Here is a 12,068-nt window from a genome sequence, read left to right as displayed (position 1 = left end):
TGCCAAGCATCATGCCTTTGCACATAGAAGGTATATAATGAACCTATTCTGAGTTAATCTGTGAATGAAAGTGGGATTACATCACAACACTGAAACAGTGTAAATAAGCTAAGCTGATAGATGTAGAACTTTTCAGTGACTGGCCATAGAATTTAGAAGATCAAAAGCTGCCAGTTCCAGGTTGAGTCTGACCCAGAGTGAGAGTTTCACTGATGCCTTTTGGCCAATTAGATGGTGCTTTTTCCAGACCCACCTGTGGTTGGTTGCCCATAGATCAATCAGCACACACTTTCTCCATTTTGAGCATATAAAAACCCCAGACTCAGCCAAACTTAGAAACTCACTGGGATGACCTGCCTGTGGAAAGGAGCTACCAATTTTGGGTCTCCTGAGAGCTGTTCTGTTGCTCAATAAATCTCTCTGCCTTGCTCACCCTCCAATTGTCCACATTACCTCATTCTTCCTGGATGCAGGACAAGAACTTGAAACCTGCCAAATGCTGGGAGTGAAAGGCGCTGTAACTCATTCCTGGCTGGTCAGCTCACCAAGCTGCTGATAGTAACATGCTCCTGGACTGCAGGAGTAAAGAATGGTGAGCTTTCTGGGGTCCCAGACCTCACGGTTCCCCAAGCCAGAGTTGTTGTAGCACTATAGGCCCCCCACACTCCATTGGCTCCAGGCAGCCACCCCACATGATGGGAAGCAGCAGCAGGTCTGGGCCAGCCCAGGAGCTATGGGCTCAGGTGGGGCAGTGGGAATGAAAGAGCTGCAACACAAACAGGTTGAACCCCCACTGAAACACGCCCCTACCGATTGCTGCACTGTGGGCAGCAAGAAGGAGAGAAGAGTTTCAGCCTTTCTGGGGGCCCAAACTGCAGGACTCCCTGAGCCTGGGCTGTAACATGCTATAACACCCTGTTTGGGGCTATGTGGTTCCTGACATCTCCAAGCTTTCAGGCACCACTTTATTCACCAGTGCCTGCAGCAGAAGGCACTTGCAGTATGACTGGTTCAGCTGCAGCCTTATGTGGAGCCAGGTTGCTTGTGCCAGTGCCTAGAGCTGCCTGCCCCTCTGCAGCTGAAATGACTGGCTGTGCACAGTGGCCAGACCCTGTGCTCACTTACCCACACACCCCTTGCCACTCAACACCTGGCTTGCCCTTGACAGGTGTGTGATCCTGGCATGTTGTGCATGCTGAGCCCAACCTGCCAAGCTGAGTGGGTGGAATGAGCCCAGTGGGCACAAGCAAAACCCAAACAGAGGTGCCACCAGCCACAGAGGTTTCCAGCTGGCGAAGTGACACCCAAAGGCTCATGTGACAGAATCAATAGAAAGGGGTGCCTGGGTTAAGACAAACAGTTGTGGAGACCAGTGTTCTTATTACACAGATGAAGTCCCATAGGTGTCTGCCCTTAGAGGCAATAGATGGCAAGTGTTTCCTATTCAGACCTTTAAAAGGTGCTAGACTCTCAGCTAATCTCTTCAGGATGAGAAAGTAAAAGACTGGAAAGGGAAGGGGATTCACTATAGAATGTAAATTTCCTCCACAAGAGAGTTTTGCAGGGCCATTTCAAAATACATCAAAGAAATATATTTTGGGTAAAATTTCTTTCATGGTTTGCTATCTGTCATGTAATGCTATACTAGTGTCAGGATGCAATTTGGTTTCTTATTGCTATATATAATATGTTTTGGCAGTCTTAAGATCTCTGTTTTAATGTTAATGCTGGTCAATTCTGCCTGAATTCCAAAGGGAGGAGAGTATAATGAGGCATGTCTGAACCCCACTTCCCATCATGGCTTGAACTAGTTTTTCAGGTTAACTTTGGAATGCCCCTAACTGAGAGGAGAGGTCCATTCAGTCAACTGAGGACTGAAATGTTAGTTTTGGTTTACATTGTCACCAATAAGTCCTTTGTCCAGATTGATACTGAGTTAAAAATAGGGCTGCAGGCATTTTAGCAGATCACAATGTAATTGCCGTATAAATCTATAGGGTTAGACCCTGCCCTAACAGGAAAATGTCATGATCATGAAGACCAAGAGCTATCTTAAAATGTAAAGATATTTATACAAAGTATAATATTATATTTACATGACATGATTTATACTTCATATCTAGAAAGAAATGTTATCATACCTAGTATCTTCTTTTAAGGTTTTTGTAAATCATTTTATTGTCTTAACAGACAGATACACTCCAAATAACATAGTGACTCATTGGCCAGAGAAAATCAGTTTGTAATATAAATAATATAAATGTATTTCTATAAATTATTTTTGCATGTTTATAATTATTTAAATTTGTATTTTAGATTCTTGCTACCACCCTCTCTGACATATACTGTTGCAAAATTTAAAGAAATTTACTCCAGTATGGCAAACATCCCAAATCAAAACCTATAGTTTTCTTGATCTTAATGAGCCAATTTATATACAGTCATATCCCAACTATCTAAAATTGGCTTAGGTCCCTGATGTCTATCTTTCTCATTATAAATATTCTAACTTATCAAAAATAATTCAGCATTTCTCAGGTCTTTGAGACTTGGCTCTACTAGTGAACAAGTAGGGTCACAGTGCAGTTCTTCCAGAATGGTAATTAATAATAAGCAGTATTTACATAGGACTTTACATCTTCAAAGAAGTTTGCAAACACTAATTAACCTACATCCTAACTCCTTTAAAGGAAATAAGTAGGAATTAGCATTTGTTTTATGAATGGAACACTGATTTGCAATACAGCTGTGAATATGTATGGTCTAAAAGTATTACTAACAAGTAATATAATGTCTTTTCTCACGCATTGCAGAAGATTCTAGAATAAGTTTTCTCCACTTTAGTACTATTGGCATTTTAGTCTGGATAATTACTATTCGTGGGGGTTGTTCTGTTCATTGTAAGATATTTAATAGCATTCCTGGATATACTAGATGCTAGTAGCACCATACAGTCTTGACACCCCTCCAGGTGGCAACATCTGGATACTTTTTGATTGTCAGCTCCAGTTGTGAACCATTGTCTAGAAGAAAGAAGGGGTTTAGATCTTTGAGACTATGAATAATTCTATGTGAATGAATCCTTTATGCTTCAGTGCCGCTTTTGTTTACTGAATGTTTCATAAATATATTTGGAGTACGCCTACAGTTTTTTCTCACCCCATTTCTTTTTGAAACTTTTCTGCTTTTGTTATCCATAGTATCACTGTTGTTTCTCAGAGATTAATACTGACATGTGTGAAATGATGTCCACTGCTGAAAACCTCTCTGCTTGAAAAAGAAAACACATGTGTAGTTCTGTGATAAAGAGTACAGACCCTAGAAATAACAAACCTGGATTTGAAATCTGGTTATTCTACTTGAGCAAGTTATACAACGTCCTATGGTTTAGTTTCCTCTTCTATAAAGTAGTAAAATAATGGTATCTATTTTATAGAGTTGTTTTTAGGACTAAATGTACGCATGTGTGTGTATTAGGATGATGTTTAGAATGCTGTACTGTATAATTAAATTTTGTACATGATGTGAGAAGGAAAAATAATAGATCCAGACATGATGCGATATACAGTAATAAAAGGAGGTGCGTTAGAGAAAAAAATGCATTTGTCCTTTCTTGACTTGCTATGCTTTACCCTTTCAAAATCCAACAATATCCTGTTTCCTCTATTGAAATGCCTTCTTTGAGTACATGCCATGGCAGTCCTCGAACTTCTAAAATCTATTATCTCTAAAGTCACAGATCATATGCCATTTTTGGTTCTTTTCTTTTCATGAAGGAAAGCATATGTTTGCAGCTGAGTAGTTTTCTGAGACTGCTTCCCACCAGTAGAATTTTTATGGTCCCTCAGACTCCTTTTATTTTATAATGTCTCTGTTTCTTGTACTCCAAGCTGGTAGAGTTTATGCTAAAATAATTTTCTCAACAATATTGGCCCCTGAAGATTTTAACTGAGTTTATTCCACTAAACAAAAGCTACACAATAGATCAGGGCAATGTAAGTCTTCCTCCACTTCATCTTCCTGCTGAGATGGTGTATTAATCTGTTATCATGCTGCTAATAAAGACAGACATACCCAAAACTGGGTATTTATTTTTAAGAGGGTTAATTGACTCACAGTTCCGCAGGGCTGGGGAGGCATCAGGAAACTTACAATCATGGAGGAAAGGGAAGCAAACACGTCCTTCTTCACATGGCAGCAGGATGGAGAAGTGCCAAGCAAAAGGGGAAAAGTCCCTTAAAAACCATCAGATCTTGTGAGAACTCACTCACTATCATGAAAACAGCATGAATGTAACCGCCCCCATGATTAAATTACCTCCCACCGGATCCCTCCCACAACATACGGGGATTATGAGAACTACAAGTTGAAATTTGGGTGGGGACACAGCCAAACCATATCAGATGGCTAAAAGACAATATGCTTAACCTTCCTATGGGCCCCATAGCTTGCTTGTGAAGATCTAAAAGGATCTCTTGAAAGGACTCTGTGAAATTGAATTATCTGATCTTTAGGTATATCTGAGCTTTGAGCAAAGTTTGCATAATCATACCTTTGGAATTTTCTGCATACCATATTTTTGGAGCAATTTCTTAATTTCAGCAGTTTTTGCTTTCTGGAGATGCTGAGAATTTTCAAAATCATCAACTTCTAGTTCTTTTTTGTTTAAAAGACAAAAACAGATTTGTTTAAATCTTACCATATTTTATAAGCAACAAGAAACCAGCACCTTGCTTGAAAATCTCTTTGGCTCTATAACTGAGTTTGTCACCTACAAGTTCTGATTTTTACATAATTACAGGAGACAATTTGCCTAAGGATTTTAGCACTATATAACAATGATCCCTCTTCCCCCCACTTTCCAATAATATGTTCCTTGCTTCCTTTTGAGACTTTACTTCCAGTGACCTTGAAATCCAGACTTCTAATAACAATCTGCTCAGTAACTTACACTTCTTGTGTTATTCACCTCAACTTTTCTTCTGACTCTACCGTTTACTCTTTTCCCAAGTCACTTTTTAGGTATTTGTTAAGCAGCACCCCACTTCTTGGACTAAAAATCTACATTAGTTTTCTACTGTTGCTTTCTCTTCTGAAGGATAAACTAGGGAACTATCACTTCCCTACTCTCATGACTGTTGCTTGAACTCAATTCTTAGAGGCCGTGAGATCCATGTTCTGTCACGTCTTCAAAGCCAGCAAGAGACGAGAAGAAAGTTACACCCAGCTAAGTCCCCAGACATAATAGAACCATGTAAGACATACCTACTGTGAACAAACTTTATACCTGACCATAATTAAAATGTCTTTTTATACCACTAAGTTTTCGATCCACTTGCTGTGTAATAATAGTAACTGGAACAATATTCGTAAGTCCAATTTTTGTTTCTTTAATAAGTAAATTCAGTTGAATTCTCTTTAAATAAATTATGAAAGTAGCCATGATTTGTTGGAAAAAATTATAAAATAGCATACTATATCCCCTTGCATATTTAAATGTATGCTAAAAATTAACTATATGTTTCAGCACCAAGAATATGTTAAAATACTTTAATTTTCTGATTTTTAGTTTTTGCAAATTGGACTTCCAGAAAGTCAAGTGGATTAGATTTTTGAAAATGGTCATGGATTTTCTCTAAGTGGCTAGAAAAAGAGAATGTTTGGAGTTCTTTGCAAACACAACTCTACAAATAAATACATTGAGGTTATGAATGGTGTTCTATTACTAACAAGTAAAAGGTAAACTGGATATGATTACCAACATAGTTTCTCCTTTGTGTAACATTGCTTTTGGAACTGCTAGGAAAAACTTGATATGATATATAGGAATTTTGATCAGGTGAATACAATTTATTAATCTGGTGACAATTATCTCGATATGTTTTTGTAATATTCTTATGTTCCTGCTCTTCATTAACTTGTGTTATCTTAACATACCTTATTTTTCCTTCTTTTACTAAAGATATATTATGAGACAAATTAAGTTGTATATGATTAGTAATAAAAACAATTCAAAACTGAATAATGGCCATAACCTCTTTGTCAGCATGGGATGTTCTGCTGAATGATGAAATGATTCAGTAAATGAGTCATTCGCCACTTGTCATCCTCAACTATTACAAGTGCTTACTGAATTCCTACTCAGAGGCTTTCAACTTACTCAATTTTAAAGGAAACTTTAGTTATTTATCAATTTATATAAAAAGCCAAATATATTAAAATCATTACTAACTTTACATGGAAACATCTTCGTACACCTTGAGGTTCCCAAACTATCTGTTGAAAAATGACCTGTTGAAAAAAAACTACCCCAAAGCCAGACACACTATAAATAGCTTGTTGTTACTTACGACTAAATTACATAACTCCCAGCATCCTCTACAGCTATTAACAATACCAACTTTCCAGCAGAAAGGAAATAATTAACAGAATGAAATGGAAAAAATATCAGTACACTTCTTTTGGTAATTTAGTTTCAGAAACCCCAAAAGTCTTGCTCCAATAATTGTAGAAACTCCTGTTAGAGTCATAAGGAAAAGAATGTACCTTACTCCCTTAAATTACATAAAGTATGAATTTCAGGAATTCATAGTGCTGAATTATATTTTTGTCCTTAAATACTAAGATATATATTTTGTAAGAATCTGAAGACTTATATTAGTCAAAGAATTCAATTTCCTTTCATATCCTGCAAGGATACACCTTAAATCTAACAGTAGCTGCCAGATGTCTATCTATTCCTTAATCAGCAAGTAGAAAAATCTAAGAAATGGTAGTGCTCTTCATTAAGAGCATCAAAAGCTTTGACCATTTTACCATCATTAGTTCAAACTGGGTAATTAAATTCCAGCTCATCGAGATTCTCAAGAATTCATGATTTTTGTTTCATTTATTTATCTTATCCCATAACAGAAAGCATGTTAACATTAATATAAAAACACTTACTATTATTTGAGCAACAATCCTCTGCGGAGTTATGTAAGTAAGGTTTGACTTTTAATCACTAGGCAATGCTGCTCCTGAATTTCTATACACAATCTCTCTACAAAAGGGAGAGAATTCCATCTAATTGTATTGTGGGGGAAAGGGCATGATTATTTGTCTTGAAGATGCATTTGTTTAGGAAGTGGTTTGTTCATACATATACTGATGTTAGAGGTTAGTGAAAGTATCACATCTATGAAAGACATTTCATTTACATAAGTTAGAAGAATCTCATATATCCAAACCAAAGGTTGATGGAAATGAAGAGCTGTTCCTTGGAAAAACCATGACTTGAAAAAGTCATTGCTAGATGCATGTATAGAGATTCCCTCACCTCCCCAGCATCACTCTATCAGCTCACCACCCAGCCCCATCTCCCAAACCAACCATGGATACTAGCTCAAGATCTCACCGTAAAAATAAAAGGTCAGCGACTGAGGCAGGAGGATTGCTGAAGGGCGGGAAGTTGAGCTCAGCCTAGACAACATAGATCACATCTGTACAAATTATTTTTGAGAAGTTGTCAGGGCATGGTGGCATGTGCCTGTAGTTCCAGCTACTCAAGAGGCTGAGGTAGGAGGATTGTTTGAGCCCAGGAGGTTGAAACTTTAGTGAGCCATGATTGCGCCACTGCACTCCAGCCTGGAGGACAGACCAAGACCCCCATCTCAAGGGTAAGTAGGTAAATTAATAAATATAAAAGGTGCATTAATAAATTAATTCACGGTTTCCAGTAAATGGCTCTTGGATGTACCACAATGTTTAAGTTGGAAAGGACCTCAGAGATCATCACATTTATGCCCTACTGAATTACCAAGGACCAGGAGGTTACATGCCTTTTAAAGGGTTAGATTTAGGGAAGGGTGATGTCAGAAGAAGGCAGATGTCCCAGACCTCTTCTTGGTCCACTCCCATCAATGCTGACTTAATGGTATTTCATGTGGTTCAATATTTTATGTAGTTTAATATGTTTTATGTTACACATATTAATTACTTCTATGGGTTTAAGTTTCCAATGGCGCATAGATTTTTTTCTTTTATATCTAGTCCCTAAGTTCTGTCAGCTAATTTCTGAGTTTTTCCAGTTCTGAAATAATATGTTGTTCTTTCACATCTTGAACTTAAAAAAAATCTTTCAGATGTTTTGAAGCTACAGGTTACAATTTTGATCTGCTTTAGGGACATTTCTTATGTGAATTCATTCTCTGCGGAAATGCATTCTTTCAATTACACTATTTTCTTATTTGTGTAAATTTAGCCCCCATATCATTTGGTTCCTTGTTTTTAGGTTAGCTTAGCTTCTCTGAACATCTAGAAGAAAATGTAGTTAATGGTAATTTTTCTAAAGTCACGGAATTCCTACTTGTGTTGCTTTTCAAAACCATAATGGTTTGCTTTCTAAAATGTTGGCTGCTTCCTCTTCACCTTCATGTGGACCTTCTATTTCGTTTGTCTATCTGTTGCCCCGATTTTGCTCACCTTTTATTCCATTGCCACCAGTTTTTCTTCGTTACGAGGTCCCGACCTGAAAAGCATCAATGGTGGCTCAGTTCTGAGAATTCATAGGTACCAGGCCCTTCAGATTTACCCAGGGCTCCTTTCCCTCACCTGCTATTCCACTGGACAAACTCCCTCTTAGTTTCAGGTGCTGCTCTCAGTCTTGCCCACTGTGCTTTCCAGTAAATCCCTGCTAAGGAGTTTCTGCTTTTCTCAGGTCCCTCTGTTTTCTTCACACACATATGAATGCCATGGAAGTATTACGGCTCACCTGTTTTCATCTATTCATCACTCAGTCCTATTGTAGATGTTGTCCATGGGTTTTTTGATTGCTATGCAGTTGTTTCATTCTTGTGTGGGAATTTATAGGGATTCAAAAACTATGATGCCACTGCCACCATCATCCTAAAATGTCAAAAGCTACCGGCTTTTTTTTTTGAAGCATTATCACTTTTAAGAAGTCTCCTATTTTTTTTGTTTTCATCGCTTAAAAAAGAATGCTTTTGAATTTCATATACCAATTTTTTATTGCTGCATTTAATCTATGAATACAGCTACACGCCATAATATATATTTAATATTATATTATCCTCACATTTCTTAAAATATTGGAAATACTTTCTTGCTCTTCTAACTGTAATATTAATTAAAAATGCATTATTGGGATGTTTTACATATGTAACTATACAATCAATAGTTGTTTCAAATATTCATTTAAATAATTTTTTGAAGTACAATTAACTCAGAGTAAGATGAGCGAATCACATGTTTAAGAGTCTCAGAGTAGGTATATCACTTTAAAACTTACCAGTTTTCCAAAGTGGCACCATTGCATGTTCCCACTAGCAACATATGAAAGTTCTGGTCACTCTACATTCTATGCTGTTTTTGATAGAGGGTGATACCAAGATTACTAAGCCTTAATAAATGATTTTGGAAGGCTTCCATGTTTTTTCTGTGCTCCAAAATTTTTCAAGTATCAAAGGAAGCATGTGTTCCATCTAAGGCAACCTCTCCATGATGTCTATCAGTCAGAATCACTAATGCTTATTTGGTTCATCTAGCTGACTAGTTGGGTGGATTATCTTCTTCCTTCAATGTTCACTCCAAATACATAACTTCAGAACATGATTATCATTTTTTCCTGGCGAACGCTATGTAAGTGCCTGTGTTCCTTTAAAGGAACACCCAACAAGCTCTTAACATTTGTGGGGTGTATCAATGAAGAGGTCAAAGACTTTGTGAGAACATTATATATGTAATTTTAAGAGTGAAAAGCCAGAAAGTGAAATTAGAAGTTTAGACAATTCTTAGAAATGCTTGCATGTGAAAAGAAGCATCAGTCAGAAAATACATGGTTTTGAAATGCTGAGGGAAATAGCCTCCAAAGAGGGAGAATCAGAGAGAGAAGGAAACATGAATTTTTCTCTTTCCTCTCTTTTCCACTGAAATGTAAACTCAACGAAGGCAGGAATTTCTGCCCACTTTGATTACTGTTGTTTGTCCAGGGCTAGGACAAAGCCTAGAATTCAAGAGGCACTCATGAATATACTCATTTGTGTATCATTAAGTAACAGAAGGCATGGTGGGGACTCGGTCAATAAACACTAGGGAAGAAGATAACTTTTGAAGCTAATGGGTAAGTTTATGGCCTGAATGTGGTGGTCTCACAAGGTGTATACTTAACTCCAAACTCATCAAGTTGTATACTTCAAATATACTGCCTTTTGTATGTTTATCATACTTTAAGAAAGTGGTCTAATAAACAAAAAAATGAAATAAAAACAAAACAAAAAAAAAGCCTTACACGAGAGGCTAAAATATCTTGCTTACAATTCTTTATGCATTTATCTTGAGCACAGGATACAGTCCATATTCTGTAGTGTGGCATTTCAGACCTTTCAAAATCTACCCTAGCCTACTTTAACCTGTCTCTCTCCCTCACCCCTAAATCTCAATGCTTTACAAATATCTCCACACACTTTTGTATCCCGTATGGCTTTATTTATAATCTCTCCTCCTCCAGGAAAAACCTTCCATACCACTATGCCCGATGAAATTCTACTCATTTTCCCCCAGTTACTCACTTACTAACCTGGGTGTGGGTAAGAATAGCAGGTAAAATCTAGAGTCTTTAGTATGTACTGGGAGCTATGGTTCTGTCCTCAAACATTCTGACAAGACAGGTGTCATTTGCATTTGAAACTTGAGAAACTAAGTTTCAAAGAAGTTGTGATTGCTCAAAATAACAGATAATTGGTGGCTGAACTGTAATTGAGCCCCGAATGACTTGATTCTAAAGCTTGTGCTCTTTCCCCTACACCATATGACTTTTCAGGACAATCCATCATTCCTTTAACTAGGAATACACTTACCTTTTATATTCAAATTATCTTTATCTGTCAATACACTGTGAGTTCTTTGAGGGCAGGGATTACTTTATCCCTCTTTTTACCCAAAGGGCTACTAATGAGCATAAGAACTTATTTTACTGAATGAAAGTGAATTGTAGTGTTGTTTACAGGATAGATTCTAGGGCTCAAAGAATTCCAAGCTAAACATTTTAAACACAATATATTTTCCCAAAAGTGAGAATTCCAAGGGGCCAAAGCAACCCTGTTCACATAGATCCCAGATCAAACACATGAGTATAAGGCAGCTACTCTAGCCACCTGACTTTTAAAGAAGTTGCCATCAGCCTGAAATGAACTCCTTGAGGGTATTTCTAAGTCATCAGAGATATGGAATAGGGTGGAGCAGTTCTTGGTAAATCTGCTGTCTTGTTTTCTGGCAAGAAACCATAGCCTTGGAGAATTAAGAGCCAAGTGTGTTTTTCAGTTGGCTTCAGAATATTTATCCTGTAAATAGTTGACCTAGTGCCTTTATTCATGTACTTTATTCTAGTGGCGCCTGTAATCCCAGCTATTCGGGAGGCTGAGGTGGGAGAATAGCTAGAACTTAGGAGGTGGAGGCTGCAGTGAGCCAAGATTGCACCACCGCACTCCAGCCTAGGTGACAGAGTGAGACTCTGTCAGGAAAAAAAAAAAAAAGTAAAGGAAAAAAAGGTATGGGTGGCATGGTGAAATAGTGTAAAATTTGAACAATAATGGGCTACATTACAGGGCAATGAACTATTGTACAACAATTTTAAATGATGGAGGTATATTTTAGTGAATTGTAAATATTTTCAAAATTCATTGAGGAAAGCTGATTAAATGAAGCATACACTTTGCTTTATACATGTGTTACACTGAATATTTATTTTGTACGTTAAGTTTAAAATTTTTAATACAGCTCATTGGTAATGTGAAATACAAAGGCTCTTAAAGAGGAAATAGGTTGGCACCAGTCAAAAATTTTACTGACACTGGGTCGGGCGTGGGGGCTCACACCTGTAATCCCAGCACCTTGGGAGGCCAAGGCGGGAGGATCACGAGGTCAGGAGATCGAGACCATCCTGGCTAATAGAGTGAAATCCCGTCTCTACTAAATACAAAAAATTAGCCGGGTGCAGTGGCGGGCGCCTGTAGTCCCAGCTACTCGGGAGGCTGAGGTGGGAGAATGGTGTGAACCTGGGAGGCGGAAGT

The sequence above is a fragment of the Trachypithecus francoisi genome, unplaced genomic scaffold (genome assembly GCF_009764315.1).
Source record: "Trachypithecus francoisi isolate TF-2019V2 unplaced genomic scaffold, Tfra_2.0 Lachesis_group18, whole genome shotgun sequence".
Taxonomy (NCBI): Eukaryota; Metazoa; Chordata; class Mammalia; order Primates; family Cercopithecidae; genus Trachypithecus; species Trachypithecus francoisi.
Note: the sequence above shows the minus strand (reverse complement) of the source record.